The sequence below is a fragment of the Canis aureus genome, chromosome 17 (assembly GCF_053574225.1).
Source record: "Canis aureus isolate CA01 chromosome 17, VMU_Caureus_v.1.0, whole genome shotgun sequence".
In the NCBI taxonomy this organism is placed as follows: domain Eukaryota; kingdom Metazoa; phylum Chordata; class Mammalia; order Carnivora; family Canidae; genus Canis; species Canis aureus.
In genome coordinates this window covers 43577377-43592698 of record NC_135627.1, presented here as the reverse complement: position 1 = coordinate 43592698, position 15322 = coordinate 43577377, and positions in this window count along the sequence as shown.

The following is a 15322-nucleotide window of genomic DNA, read 5'->3' as shown; positions in this document are numbered from 1 at the left end:
CCCATTTCATGATTGGATTGTTTGTTTCTTTGGTGTTGAGTTTAAGAAGTTCTTTATAGATCTTGGAAACTAGCCCTTTATCTGATACGTCATTTGCAAATATCTTCTCCCATTCTGTAGGTTGTCTTTGAGTTTTGCTGACTGTATCCTTTGCTGTGCAAAAGCTTCTTATCTTGATGAAGTCCCAATAGTTCATTTTTGCTTTTGTTTCTTTTGCCTTCGTGGATGTATCTTGCAAGAAGTTACTGTGGCCGAGTTCAAAAAGGGTGTTGCCTGTGTTCTTCTCTAGGATTTTGATGGAATCTTGTCTCACATTTAGATCTTTCATCCATTTTGAGTTTATCTTTGTGTGTGGTGAAAGAGAGTGGTCTAGTTTCATTCTTCTGCATGTGGATGTCCAATTTTCCCAGCACCATTTATTGAAGAGGCTGTCTTTCTTCCAATGGATAGTCTTTCCTCCTTTATCGAATATTAGTTGACCATAAAGTTCAGGGTCCACTTCTGGGTTCTCTATTCTGTTCCATTGATCTATGTGTCTGTTTTTGTGCCAGTACCACACTGTCTTGATGACCACAGCTTTGTAGTACAACCTGAAATCTGGCATTGTGATGCCCCCAGATATGGTTTTCTTTTTAAAATTCCCCTTGCTATTCAGGGTCTTTTCTGATTCCACACAAATCTTAAAATAATTTGTTCTAACTCTCTGAAGAAAGTCCATGTTATTTTGATAGGGATTGCATTAAACGTGTAAATTTCCCTGGGTAACATTGACATTTTCACAATATTAATTCTGCCAATCCATGAGCATGGAATATTTTTCCATCTCTTTGTGTCTTCCTCAATTTCTTTCAGAAGTGTTCTATAGTTTTGAGGGTATAGATCCTTTACATCTTTGGTTAGGTTTATTCCTAGGTATCTTATGCTTTTGGGTGCAATTGTAAATGGGATTGACTCCTTAATTTCTCTTTCTTCAGTCTCATTGTTAGTATATAGAAATGCCACATTATATATCAACTTGATAAAATATATTAGTAAAGATTAATGAAAAAGCTACATACTTTTTTTAAAAAAAGATTTTATTTATTTATTCATGAGAGACATACAGAGAGAGAGAGAGAGAGAGGCAGAGACACAGGCAGAGGGAGAAGCAGGCTCCATGCAGGGAGCCCAATGTGGGACTCGATCCTGGGTCTTTAGGATCAGGCCCTGGGCTGAAGGCGGCGCTAAACTGCTGAGCCACCTGGGCTGCCCAAGCTACATACTTTTACATAGAAAAATATTAAAAACAATAAAAGATACAAATGACAAAGTATATACAATTTTATGCCACATGTATTAATTTGAAAAATAAGGAAACTAAATAACCTGTTATTTGGGAATTATCGAAGAATTGGGAGAATGATAGAGAAAAATAATATTACTTAATTAGGTAAGTCTGTTTCATCTAAAAAAAAAAAACAAACCTTAGTATCTTTATAGAATTATGCTTAATTTTTGCTCCTTAGAATTTTCAGTGCAAATGATGGCATCCTCTATATGGTAACACACATCAAATCCAGGCTACTTAAATCTTGTGACTTACCACTTCTTCCTAGCAAAAGGCCAAAGAGAATTGAGGACCACATAGAACTTACCTTTGCTTCACAGAGTAGTAAGAAATTTCATTTCCAGTCATATTTCATTTTTCAGTAGTACATAGCCTTAGCTACCTATTAGGTGGGGAGAGACTGGAAAATTTTGGCTTCCTATATGTCCAGGTAGAAAAGGTACAGAAAGAATTAACACTATTAATGTCTATCAGAGCAGTTAACAAAAATCCATTATCAAGGTTCTCTGGCTGGTAGGAGACGTAGGGAAGAAGGAAGAGGTATGTATATGGGAAGGGAACTATCCAGAAGAGGAAGGCATCTAAGCTACCAGTAATATCCTTTTTTTAGCCTAGGTAGTAGTTATATGTGTTTTCATTTGATTATTATCATATAAGTCATATATATATACACTCTCACACACACTTTTTATGTATACTTCAAAATAAAATATATTTTATGTATACTTCAAAATAAAAATATACATTATATATATGTATAAATATGAATATGATGTGTCATGTATCATAAACTATCATATTGTGATAGGTAGAATAATGAACACTAAAATGTCCATAACCTAATGTATAAAACCTGTAAGTTACCTATATGATAACAACAAAAATTAGCAAGTGTGATTAAAGTTAAAAACATCGAGAAGGGGATATTTTCCAGGATTATCTGAATGGGCCCAATCTAATCTCATGAGTCTTTGACAGTAGGGAACCTTTCCTAGTTGTGGCTGGAGGAAGAGGTAAACTGAAGGATCAGCGATAATGCATCTCTGCTTGCTTTAAAGATTGAGGAAAGAGAATGCTAGCAGCTTCTAAGAGATTGGAAAAGGAAAAAGAGGATTCTCCCCTAGAGACTCCAGAAAGGAACACAGCTCTACCCACACCTTGACTTTAGCTTTAAATAAAACCATATTAGACCCACAGATCAGAACTAGTAAAATTGTGTTAAGTCTGTAAGTTTGTGATAATTTGTTATGGTAGCAATAGAAAACAAATACAAATTGTACGTTCACACGCATACATGTTTATTATTTTCATAAACAAGTCTAGATTTCACTTCACTAAGTTGCTTATCCAAATTTATACACATATTCTGTTTCCAATTTTTGCTGAATATAGAAATCATTGTAATGTATGATCCATTAATGTGGTCTGAAGAATGCTAATTTTTTTTTTTCCAATCCAGCTGCTTGCTGAAATGCTCAAAGCAATAAAGATAGCACCAAGAAAATTTTAGAAAATTTAGGATGTGGATGTATAAAAACATAGCAAGATATCACTTCTGGGTCAAAGAGTATGAAGTAATCAACCTCTCCAAGAACAGGGCAGTCAGAATGTCAAAATTGATTAAAGTTAAAGCTGACTGAAGAAATGGTTGTTGAAATTGTTCAAGTCAGGGAACATGTAGCAAAACAAAAAACTTGGAACTTTTTTTTTTTTTTTTTAAAAGGAATTGTAGAAATAAGCACACAATTTGGAAAGGCAGACAGCTACAGGAGAGAATTTTGATATAAACCAGGTCATATTTCTGAAAGCCAAGGAGTGATGATTTATTTTTTCAAGTACTGTATGTGGGAAGAACATTCCCAATTATTTGTGGGAATAGAAAAATGAAGCTAATTGCAAACAATAGGTGTATGCTAGTACTACTTGAACATATCAGTCACCTCTTATTTCTGCAAATGTAGCCTTTTGTTTTCATGCATTCTACAAAGTTTTTAAATCATTATCATTGTTTAGCTTTCCATCCTAATCAAAAGTTATTGGGCTTATATCTAAGGTAACTGTGCTTTATGGATTGCCTTCAAAGAGCCTTGAACATATCAAAACTATATATAGGTATTGTTTATCTGTGTCTCTGGTTTGTTTTTGGAGAAAACAATATTTACAATATTTTCAAAAGATCCATAATGTCCTCCATCTGAATGAAGAATCAAAGAAATAATTGCCTTGAATATTATGATATAGTTAAATGACCTTGAAACTAAGATGTAGAAAAGGGAAATAAAAGCTATATTGTATTTCTAAAGATCTAAAGAGAAAAACAAATATTATTGTAGTTGTATGTAGACAGCCTTCTTTCTGAGTGTACTTTGTTTATCAACTGAAGCAGGTATTGCTGGGAGAATTGGGTCCTTTTTTTTTTTTCCCGTGTGAAAGGAAAAAATAATCTCCCTATGTTCTCAGAGGATTAAAACTCAATGGTATTTGCTTAAACAATTACACTAAGTTAGAACTTTGAACACACACAAAAAAATTTAAAAAGTGCTTTTTAAAAAAAATATATGCTTTCAAAAGCTTTCCTATTCAAAAAGGAAGAAGCAAACAAATACCTAATGTTTTACTACTTCCACTTCTGGGCTCTTACTATGATTGAAATAGTTACCATTTGGGATCCCTGGGTGGTGCAGCGGTTTGGCGCCTGTCTTTGGCCCAGGGCGCGGTCCTGGATATCTGGGATCGAATCCCACGTCGGGCTCCCGGAGCATGGAGCCTGCTTCTCCCTCTGCCTGTGTCTCTGCCTCTCTCTCTCTCTCTCTCACTGTGTGCCTATCATAAATAAATAAATAAATAAAAAGTTTTTTAAAAAAGAAATAGTTACCATTTAATTTATTTTAACTAAGATCCAAAAATTAAAAGACATTAAGAGGCCTATTCAATATTAAAATCTAGTACAAATCAGTCTATATAGTGAGCCTGAAATAAAGAAGTTATATTACTCAATTGGAGCAATGGAACAACCCAGCAGCATCCTCGGTGTATCCCATTCCTCTTCTTGTATGTGTAGAAACAGTAAGAACATATCTCCAGTTTTGTTAGGAATAATAACTAGTGCTTCTAAGAGAACTGTAATCCTAAAATATCCTTGGAGAGCCACAGTCCTTCTGCCTTCCCTTTCCATGCAGCTGGGGTGCACAGGCTGAATTGGAGAATACACAAAATGGAAGATTGAACCCCTGCATCTTCACTTAGAGAAGAGCCACCCTGAAAAAATATGGCTTGTGTCTGTTTCCAAGAATCACAGTTATTGCCTGACTACTACACAGTGAGTAGTTGAACAGAGAGCACAGCCCTAACCTGTAATATTTTATGTGAAAGGAAGGAATGAGCATGAGAAATTTTGGAGAACAGAGAGCTGTTCCTTAGGTTATAGCAACAGCTCACAGGTTGCACCATGCAGACTGCAGGAGAGTAGGGACACTTACATACTAAGTGTATGTGGAGTATATCAGTGATACAGTTTCCACAGGTTTAGAATCCTTCCTAAAGGATTCTAAAGCCTGTCAGAAACCGAACTTTCATGATACACCGACATAAGCTACAGGTAGAAAGAAAAGGGCTGCCGATGGCATGCATTGACTAATCAGTACTACTCACACTTGCTGAATCAATAAAACCACCTGGGGTACTCATTAATAATTGAATTTCCTGAACTCTGCTTCATATCTACTGAATTGGATTCTCCAGGGAGTCTCAAGAATCTGTAGGCCTAACCACCAGCCTTGCAAGTGATCCTCATGATTAGACACGTTTGAACACATTGGTATACACCAACAGGTGCCTATCTGTGGGAGAATTATGGGTGGTGACAGGTCAGTGAGTCCACTAGGCTGCTCCAAGATTCTCATACATCGGTCCTATCTTGTTGTGGTGGTTGTTTCTGTTCCTGCCTTACAGAAATATCTCCACCAGTGTCACTGTTAAATCCTTGTCATTTATAAATCTTGCTCTCCACTGATTGAAATTTCAAGCTCTGACTCTGAAGAGGTTAAACTTCCTTAACAAACAGGTTGCTTTGTGACAATGGGTGTATCTTGGGGCACAAAGTGACAGCTGTGAAAAGAATTCACTATTAAGGCTCATACACCTGTAAATAGCAAGTGTATTTGGCCTATTAACTTTTCATCATGCTGTCAGGAGATGCAGTACCCAAAAAGACAGCCCTTTCTCAAATGCCATGCTTTACATCCCTTGTGGAGCCTGAACCTCACTAATTTGGAACACATAGCCAAGGGAACACTGAGAGAAAGAGAGAGAGAGAGACAGAGAGACAGAGAGACCAAAAAATAAAAAAAATAAATAAATAAAAACGCCAAACAAACTGTCAAATATACAAACAGTTCACTATTTATCTAAATTTAGAATCATCTGGTATATTTTTGACAGGGACATTTATGAAGTTTTAGCCTCATGATATTAATTGAATATTTCAAACAGTGTATATGTTTTTCTCAGAGGGGTGAAAATGCATGCTACTTTTGAAGGTCAAATTTAAAAATCTGGAAAGATGGCTCTAAAAAGTAACATTAATGCTTCCCTAGTGCTAGTTTTAGTGGGTGAATCACTGCTGACTCTAAAGCAATCCATGGTGTCTCGTGAGGAATAATACGATGCAAGCATGCACATAAACGTTGCCCTACAAGTGGGACACCGCCTAATAGAACTTATAATTCTCAGTGTACTTTTCCCTTTGGAGCTTTGATGCATTTTTAAAATTTGCTGTTAAGAGTGGATTGTAGTTTTTTACTCTGTCATTATAGCCATGGAAAATGAAAAAGTGGGTTTGGCTATGTAACCCCAGGGATTTCAGGATTAAAAGCAAAACAAAACAGAACAAACACCAAAAACTGCAAAAAATGTTTTCTGTTGGGATAATATTTTCATTTTATATATTGAGCTTTTTAAACACTGATAAAAAATGCCATACTAGTTATTGAAGTAAAAAGATCTAGAGGAAAGCTTAAAACATCTTTATTGAAAACTAAGAAATTTATTTTTTTCCTTCTTTTAGGAAGGTGAGGTTAACAAAAAAAAAGACATGAATCGGTGAATAGAACAGAGATCCCAGAAACAAGCCCAACGAATACATGGTCAATTAATCTACAACAAAGGAGGCAAGAATATACAATGAGGAAAAATCTCTTCAGCTAATGATGTTGGGAAGATTGGACAGCCCCATGCAAAGTAATGTCCATTCAGAATAGGTGTTTAATCCATTTTGAGTTTATATTTGTGTATGGTATAAGAAAGTGGTCTAGTTTTATTCTATTACATGGGGTTGTCCTTTCAAAATAGGTGTTTAATTCATTTTGAGTATATTTTTTGTATATAATATACGAAAGTGGTCCAGTTTCATTCTTTTGCATGGAGCTGTTCAGTCTTCCCAACACCTTTTGTGAAGAGACTGTACTGCTTTGTTGAAGTTTTGTTAATCATATAGTTATGGGTTTCTATTCTGATCCTATTCTATTCTATAGCTATGGATTTTTTTTATTCTGTTCCATTGATCTAAGTATCTGTTTTTGTACCAGTACTATACTGTCTTGATCAGTACAGCTTTGTAATGTAGCTGGAAGTCCAGAATTGTGATGCCTCCAACATTGCTTTTCTTTTTCAAGATTGTTTTGGCTATTGGAGGAAATGTGTGGCTTCATAAAAAATTTAGGTTAGTTTATTCTAGCTCTGAGAAAAATGTTGGTGCTATTTTGATAGAGATTGCATTAAATGCATAGATTGCTTTGGGTAGTATAGACACTTTAACAATGTTTGTTTTTCTAATCCGTGTGCATGGAAGGTTTTTCCACTTCTTTGTGTCATTTTTTAATAAATTTATTTTTTATTGGTGTTCAATTTGCCAACATATAGAATAACACACACTGCTCATCCCATCAAGTGCCCCCCTCAGTGCCCATCACCCAGTCACCCCCACCCCCCGGCCACCTCCTTTTTCTACCACCCCTGGTTCGTTTCCCAGAGTTAGGAGTCTCTCATGTTCTATCTCCCTTTTTGATAATTCCCACTCATTTTTCCCCTTCCCCTTTATTCCTTTTCACTATTTTTTACATTCCCCAAATGAATGAGACCATATAATATTTGTCCTTCTCCGATTGACTTATTTCACTCAGCATAATACCCTCCAGTTCCATCCACGTTGAAGCAAATGGTGGGTATTTGTCGTTTCTAATGGCTGAGTAATATTCCCTTGTATACACAGACCACATCTTCTTTATCCATTCATCTTTCGATGGACACCGAGGCTCCTTCCACAGTTTGGCTTTGTGTCATTTTCACTTTCTTTCATCAGTGTTTCATATTTTTAAGAGGACAGATCTTTGCCTCTTGGGTTAGGTTTATTTCTAGATATCTTATGGTTTTTGTTACAGTTGTAAATGAGATTGATTTCTTGATTTCTTATGTAAAAATAAATTCAAAATGGATAAAAGACCTCAATGTGAGACAGGAAGCCATCAAAATCCTAGAGGAGAACATAGGCAGCAACATTTAACATCAGCTGTAGAAGCTTCTTACTAGATAGGTCTCCTGGGCAAGGGAAACAAAAGCAAACATGAACTATTGGGACTTCATCAAGATAGAAAGCTTTTACACATTAGGGAAACAATCAGCAAAACTAAAAGGCAACTTATGGAATCAGAGAAGATATATGCCCATGACATATCTGATAAAGAATTAGTATCCAAAATATAGAAAGAATCTATCAAACTCAACACCCAAAAACAAATAATCCAGCTAAGAAATGGGCAGAAGACATGAATAGACACTTTTCCAAAGAAGACACCCAGATGGCTAATGGACACATCAAAACACGCTCAGCATCACTCATCATCAGGGAAATACAATCAAAACTGCAATGGGACACTCCTTCACACTGTCAGAATGGCTAAAATTAACAACACAGCAAACAACAGGTGTGGTTAAGGATGTGGAAAAAGGGGAACCCTCTTACACTGTTGGTTGGTGGGAATGCAAATTCTTGCAGCCATTTGGAAAACTGAAATGGGTAGGAAATATCAGCAAGGGAGACACAACATGAAGACTCCTAACTCTGGGAAATGAACTAGGGGTGGTGGAAGGGGAGGAGGGCGGGGGGTGGGGGTGAATGGGTGACGGGCACTGAGGGGGCCACTTGACGGGATGAGCACTGAGTGTTGTTCTGTATGTTGGCAAATTGAACACCAATAAAAAATAAATTTATTATTTTAAAAAAAGGAAAACAGTATGGAGTTTCCTCAGAAACATAAAAATAGAACTACCCTAGGATCCAGCAATTGCCCTAAAGAAAAATTTCATATGATCTCATTTATATGTGATATTTATGAAAGAAAACAGATGAATGTAGGGGTAAAAAAAAAAAAAAGAGGCAAACCACTAAAGAGACTCAACTATAGAGAACAAACAGTCTCTGGAGGGGAGAGGGTGGGAGGATGGGTTAAGTGGGTGATGGGGATTAAGTAGGGCACTTGTGATGGGCACTGGGTGTTGTATATAAGTGATGAATCACTAAACTCTATACCTGAAACTAATATTACACTACATACTAACTGGAATTTAAATAAAAACTTGAAAAAATGGATTGAACACTTGAATGTTAAACCATAAAATTTCTAGAAGAAAACATATCCAGTAAGCTCCTTAATAATATTTGTCTTAGCAATATTTGTTTGAATCAATCTCCTCAGGCAATGGCAACAAAAGCTAAAATAAACAAATGGGATTAGATAAAACTAAAAAGGTATTGCACCAGCAAAAAAGATAACAACAAAAGGCAACCTACTGAGTGAGAGAAGATATTATACAATTATGCATCTGATGAGGGATTAATATCCAAAATATATAAAGAATTTATTCAACTTAATATCAAAAAAGCAAACAATTGGATTTAAAAATGGGCAGAGGACCAGAATAAACATTTTTCCAAAGAAGACATATTGGATGGCCAACAGGCACGTGAAAAGATGTTAATGAACAGGGAAATGCAAATCAAAACCACAGAGATACCATCTCATACTGGTTAAAAGTAGCTATTATCTAAAACAAAGAAAACAAAAACTAACAAATCTTGGTGAAGATGTGAAGAAATGGGAAACCTCCTACACTGTCTTTGGGAATATAAATCAATGCAGCCACTATGGAAAATGGTATAGAGTTTCCTCAAAAAATTAAGAATAGGGGCACCTCCATGGTGTAGTAGGTGAAGGGTCTGGATTCAGCTCAGGTCATGATTCTGGGGTCCTGGGATTGAGCCCTATGTCAGGCTCCTTGGTCAGTGGGGAGTCTGCTTCTCCCTCTCCCTCTCCCCCACATTCATGTCCTCTCTCACTATCTCTCTCTCAAATAAATAAAATCATTTTAAAAATTTAAGAATAGAACTACCATAGAATCCAACAATTTCCCTCCTGGCTATTTATTCAAATAAAATGAAAACACCAAGAAGAAGAGATATATGCACTCCTATGTTCATTGCAGGATGATTTACAATATCCAACATACAGAAGCAACCTAAGTGTCCATTGACAGCAGAATGGTTAAGGAAGATGTGGTATACATTTACAATGGAACACTACTCAACCATAAAAAAGAATGAAATCTTGCCCATTACAACAACATGGATGGATCTAGAGAGTATTATCCTAAATGAAATAAGTCAGGCAGGGGTAATGTAGAATTACCCCTACATTCATCTGTTTTCTTTCATAAATATCACATATAAATGAGATCATATGATTTCACTTATGGCATATGATTCATTTATATGTGGGATCTAAAAAATAATAATAATCTTTAAAAAAAAAACAAACCCAAATGAACAGAACAGAAACAGGCCACAGATAAAGGAAATTATTGGTTGCCAGAAAAGAAAAGAAAGAAAAGAAAGAAAAGAAAAGAAAAGAAAAGAAAAGAAAAGAGAAGAGAAGAAAAGAAAAGAAAAGGAAAGGAAACGAAAGAAAAGAAAAGAAAAGAAAAGAAAAGAAAAGAAAAGAAAAGAAAAGAAAAGAAAAGAAAAAAGAAAAGGGTTGTCGGGGGGCAAGTGAAAAGGATTAAGAGATAGAAACTTCCAGTAATAATTAAGTTATGGGGATATAAAATACAGCATATGTAACATAGTCAATAATATTGTAACAACTTTGTATTTTGGGAGATGGTAACTGGACCTACCATGGAGATCATATTGTAATGTTTAAAAATATTGAATGACTATGAGGTACACCTGAAACTAATGGGATATTGTACATCAATTATACTTCAATAAAAAGGGGAATATGAAGTTAAAATTTTATTCTGACTTTTTAACTTTTATTCTAGTCAAAGATTTGAGATGAAAATTGTATACTGTGAGAAGAAATAGTATCAAGACATTTTCTATAAGTTATCTGACTTTCATGTGGCCCTTTAGGGTACTAAAGTTTGTTCTAGCCTAGGTATTTATTACATTTATAATATTTGTATGTTACATAGTATATTTTATTTACAATAGGTATAGTTACAATAAGACAAAAGTTCAAACCTGATGATCACTTGAGATTTATATGAATAAGTCCAATGCTAGGGATTATAATATATGTTCTCCTTTGTAAAAATATATTTAAAATACTATCTTACCTCAGAATCATGGGAAAAAAATATTCTGGGTAGCCCCGGTGGTTTAGCGGTTTAGTGCTGCCTCAGTCCAGGGCCTGATCCTGGAGACCCAGGATTGAGTCCTGTGTCTGGCTCCCTGCATGGAGCCTGCTTCTCCCTCTGCCTGTCTCTCTCTCTCTCTCTCTCTCTCTCTCTCTGTATCTTCACTTACTCCTAAAAGATGCACTTTGTGCAAGTGTCCTAAGTTAGGTTTTTCTACAAAACTTTATTCTCAGGAGAGAGGTTTACACATAATAACAGGAAACTGAAGAGCCTCATCAACTTTATACACTTTGCATTCACTATAATGGCACTGCTACCTTTCATCTGGATGCTGCAACAGGAAAGCTTCCCTCTTCACAACTGTCTTCACTTTGTTTCCAAGCCTCCCAAAATGCTACCATTAAAGAAGCATTATTCAGAGAAATAAGTGCTTTATTTTAAAACAAAATCCTTTGGGAGTGCAACAATGTTCCAAATTGTTTATTCTTTTCCTTCCAGATCATTTATTTTATTTCAAGGATATGATTCCAGCTCTCTAGGTAAATAATTGTAATTAGTCATTTATTCACACTCTTCTAAGAGCTTTTGGATTTTAAAATTATGGTGACATGTTTTTTGTTGTTGTTGTTGTTATTCTTTTAGTTTATTTTATTTTGTTTCTTTGAGGAGGGATGTATCAAAACTCTGAATCTCTGAAGCATCTGAGCGGACATCTATTACTGTTGTAGGATCCCTAGGGAGAATGGAGTGTGAAATGACAGAAAAGTGCCCATTATTTGTTACCTAAAGCCTCAATTTCTAGCCCCCGTGTAGAATCCATGTCATGCTAAGGTGGCCTTAACCATGCAGGACACTGTAGTCCTATCTCTCAATATTAATTTTTATTCTGAATGTCTTTTCCTCAGTAGCTCTCATTTCTTTCTATCACCTCCTGTATAGATCATGGTCAAATACAACAAAGTCTACCTCCAAAATAGCTATAACCTGTGCAGTTGTCATCGCCACCATTGACACTGCCCTTACCTGAGCATCACACCCTCTCTGGTACATTCCACAACCTCCTACATAGTCCTATTGCTTTTTCATCTCTCCCCACTTGATCCACTTTCACTGACTTCTCCTTTTAACCTATTTTGCCATTAGCTTTTTTGGTCACTGGGCTAACTCTAGACCTACAAATTCTGCTTCCATGCTGGATTTTTCCCCTTTTGTTTACCTTTCACCAGCTCTCATCATGGATTTCAGTGCCTTGGAAACTTTCAGTTAAATGCTCTTCTCATGTACTGTATATTAGGCAATCCTACTGGGGCTGCCTGTAGATTTTTCTGCACAGCAGCATACCAGTACTCAAATTTTTAGTCCTTACATTTCTGTGTAACAAGTAAGCTCTGTAAACCCTTGTCTCTGTCTTGCTCAATCATGCACCATCAGTGCCCGGGGGGGGGGGGGGGGTGACTGGCAAATATACTTAATTGTGGGGGGAAAATATTGATAAATAGTGAAGAAAACACCCAAATTTAAAAGGAAACAGAACTAATGGACATAAAAAGAAACTGCCCTATTGTAGGAGCTTTAACACTCCTCCCCCTAAAACTTCCACCCCTTAATATGGCCCTATTGTATCCTTGGTTTTGACCCATGCCAGAATTTCTCCTTATAAGTACTTGAACCAATTTTAAAGGAGCGCTTGAACCAATTTTAAAAGTTAGGTTTGACATGAAATTTAATTAGTATATGTAGTGATTAGGAAGGGGGTCTCTGTGGTCAAACTATTAGATTCATTATCAAGCAAAAGACTTAAGGCAGATTAACTTTAAGGCAGATTAAACCTCTTTGTAACACAGTTTATTCTTTTACAAAATGGAGATAATAATAGTTTCTAAAATATAAAATCATTCTGAAGATTAAATGAGATTATATACACATATAAAGTATTTAGAACAGTGCTAGACAAACTGATACAAATTTGTCAACTATGAGAATCTACATGGTGTATTAAATTATGCAGGCCTTGAGAGGTTAAACTGCATTTTAAGTAAGAGTAAAAATGAATACATATTCATATAAGAAAATTCAGGGATCCCTGGGTGGCACAGCGGTTTAGCGCCTGCCTTTGGCCCGGGGCGCGATCCTGGAGACCCGGGATCGAATCCCACGTCGGGCTCCCGGTGCGTGGAGCCTGCTTCTTCCTCTGCCTGTGTCTCTGCCTCTCTCTCTCTCTCTCTCTCTCTGATGACTATCATAAATAAATAAAAAAAAATTTAAAAAGAAAATTCAGATATACAACATAAATGTATATAACATATAAATTAAATATCCATGAATCAATCATCCAAATTATGAGCTTGAACACCATCAATAACTTTTAAGAACTGACAGCATAATTCCATGTCCCTGTGTTAAACAAAACTGGGACATGGAGTTTAAATTTTTGTCTCTTTTAATCTAATACAGTCTATTACCCATATTGCTTGTCCTTTTTTCTTTTGTTTTTAGTTTTGCACGTCACAAAAATTCTTGAAAAGTTCAAGCCCATTATCTTATCATTATCTCACACTGAGCATTTATTCAGTTGTTTCTTAATAATTAGATTCAGGGGATCCCTGGGTGGCGCAGCGGTTTAGCGCCTGCCTTTGGCCCAGGGCGCGATCCTGGAGACCCGGGATCGAATCCCACATCGGGCTTCCGGTGCATGGAGCCTGCTTCTCCCTCTGCCTGTGTCTCTGCATCTCTCTCTCTCTCTGTGACTATCATGAATAAATAAATAAAATCTTTAAAAAAAAAAATAATTAGATTCAGATTAAAAATATCTGCAAGAATACATCTTTTTGTTTTTAATACCCATTGCCCATTTAGTCCATTCCCCCATCAACCTCCCATCCAGAAACCCTCAGTTTGTTCACTATAGTTAAGAATCTCTCTTATGGTTTTCTTCCCTTTCTTTTTTCCTATTCTTTCCCCCTCTGTTCCTCTGTTTTGTTTCATAAATTACACATACGGGTGAAATCATATATAGAAGATATGGTATTTCTCTTTCTCTGACAGAATTATTTTACTTAGGATAATACACACTAGCTCCATCCATGTCATTTCAAATGGCAAGATTTCATTATTTTTGGTGGCTGAGTAATATGCCAGTGTGTGTGTGTGTGTCTGTGTGTGTGTGTATGTGTATGCCAGCTCTTCTCTGTCCATTGATCAGTTGATAGATATTTGGACTCTTTTCACAATTTGGCTATTGTTGACAGTGCTATAAACATCGGGATACATGTGCTCCTTTGAATCACTGTTTTTGTATCTTTTGAGGAAATACCTAGCAGTGCAATTGCTGGATCCCATGGTAGTTTTATTTTTAACTTCTTTAAAAAAAGATTGATTGATTGGTTGATTGATTCATGAGAGACACAGAGTCAGAGACATAAGCAAGGGGAGAAGCAGGCTCCTCGCAAGAGAGCTCAATGTGGGACTCAATCCTGGAACTCAGGATCACACCTTGAGATGAAGGCAGACACTCAACCACTGAGAAACCCAGGCATCCCTTTTTTAACTTTTTTTGAGGAACCTCCATACTGTTTTCTGAGTGGTTGCAAGAGTTTGCATTCTCACCAACCAACAGTGTAAGAGGGTTCCCCTTTTTCCACATCCTCAAGCACTCCTGTTGTTTGCTGTGTTGTCGATTTTAACCATTCTGACAGGAGTGAGGGAGTGTCTCATTGCAGTTTTGATTTGTATTTCCCTGATGATGAGTGATGCTGAACATGTTTTTTTTCTTTTTTTTTTATTTTATAAATTTATTTCTTATTGGTGTTCAATTTGCCAACATATAGAATATCACCCAGTGGTCATCCCATCAAGTGCCCACCTCAGTGCCCGTCACCCAGTCACCCCCACCCCCTGCCCACCTCCCCTTCCACCACCCCTAGTTTGAGCGTGTTTTGATGTATCCATTGGCCATCTGGGTGTCTTCTTTGGAAAAGTGTCTATTCGTGTCTTCTGCCCATTTCTTAGCTGAATTATTTGTTTTTTTGGGTGTTTAGTTTGATAGATTCTTTCTATATTTTGGATACTAACTCTTTATCAGATATGTCAATGGCATATATCTTCTCTGATTCCATAGGTTGCCTTTTAGTTTTGCTGATTGTTTCCCTCACTGTGCAGAAGCTTTCTATCTTGATGAAGTCCCAATAGTTCATGTTTGCTTTTGTTTCCCTTGCCCCAGGAGACCTATCTAGTAAGAAGCTGCTATAGCTGATGTCAAATGTTGCTGCCTGTGTTCTCCTCTAGGATTTTGATGGCTTCCTG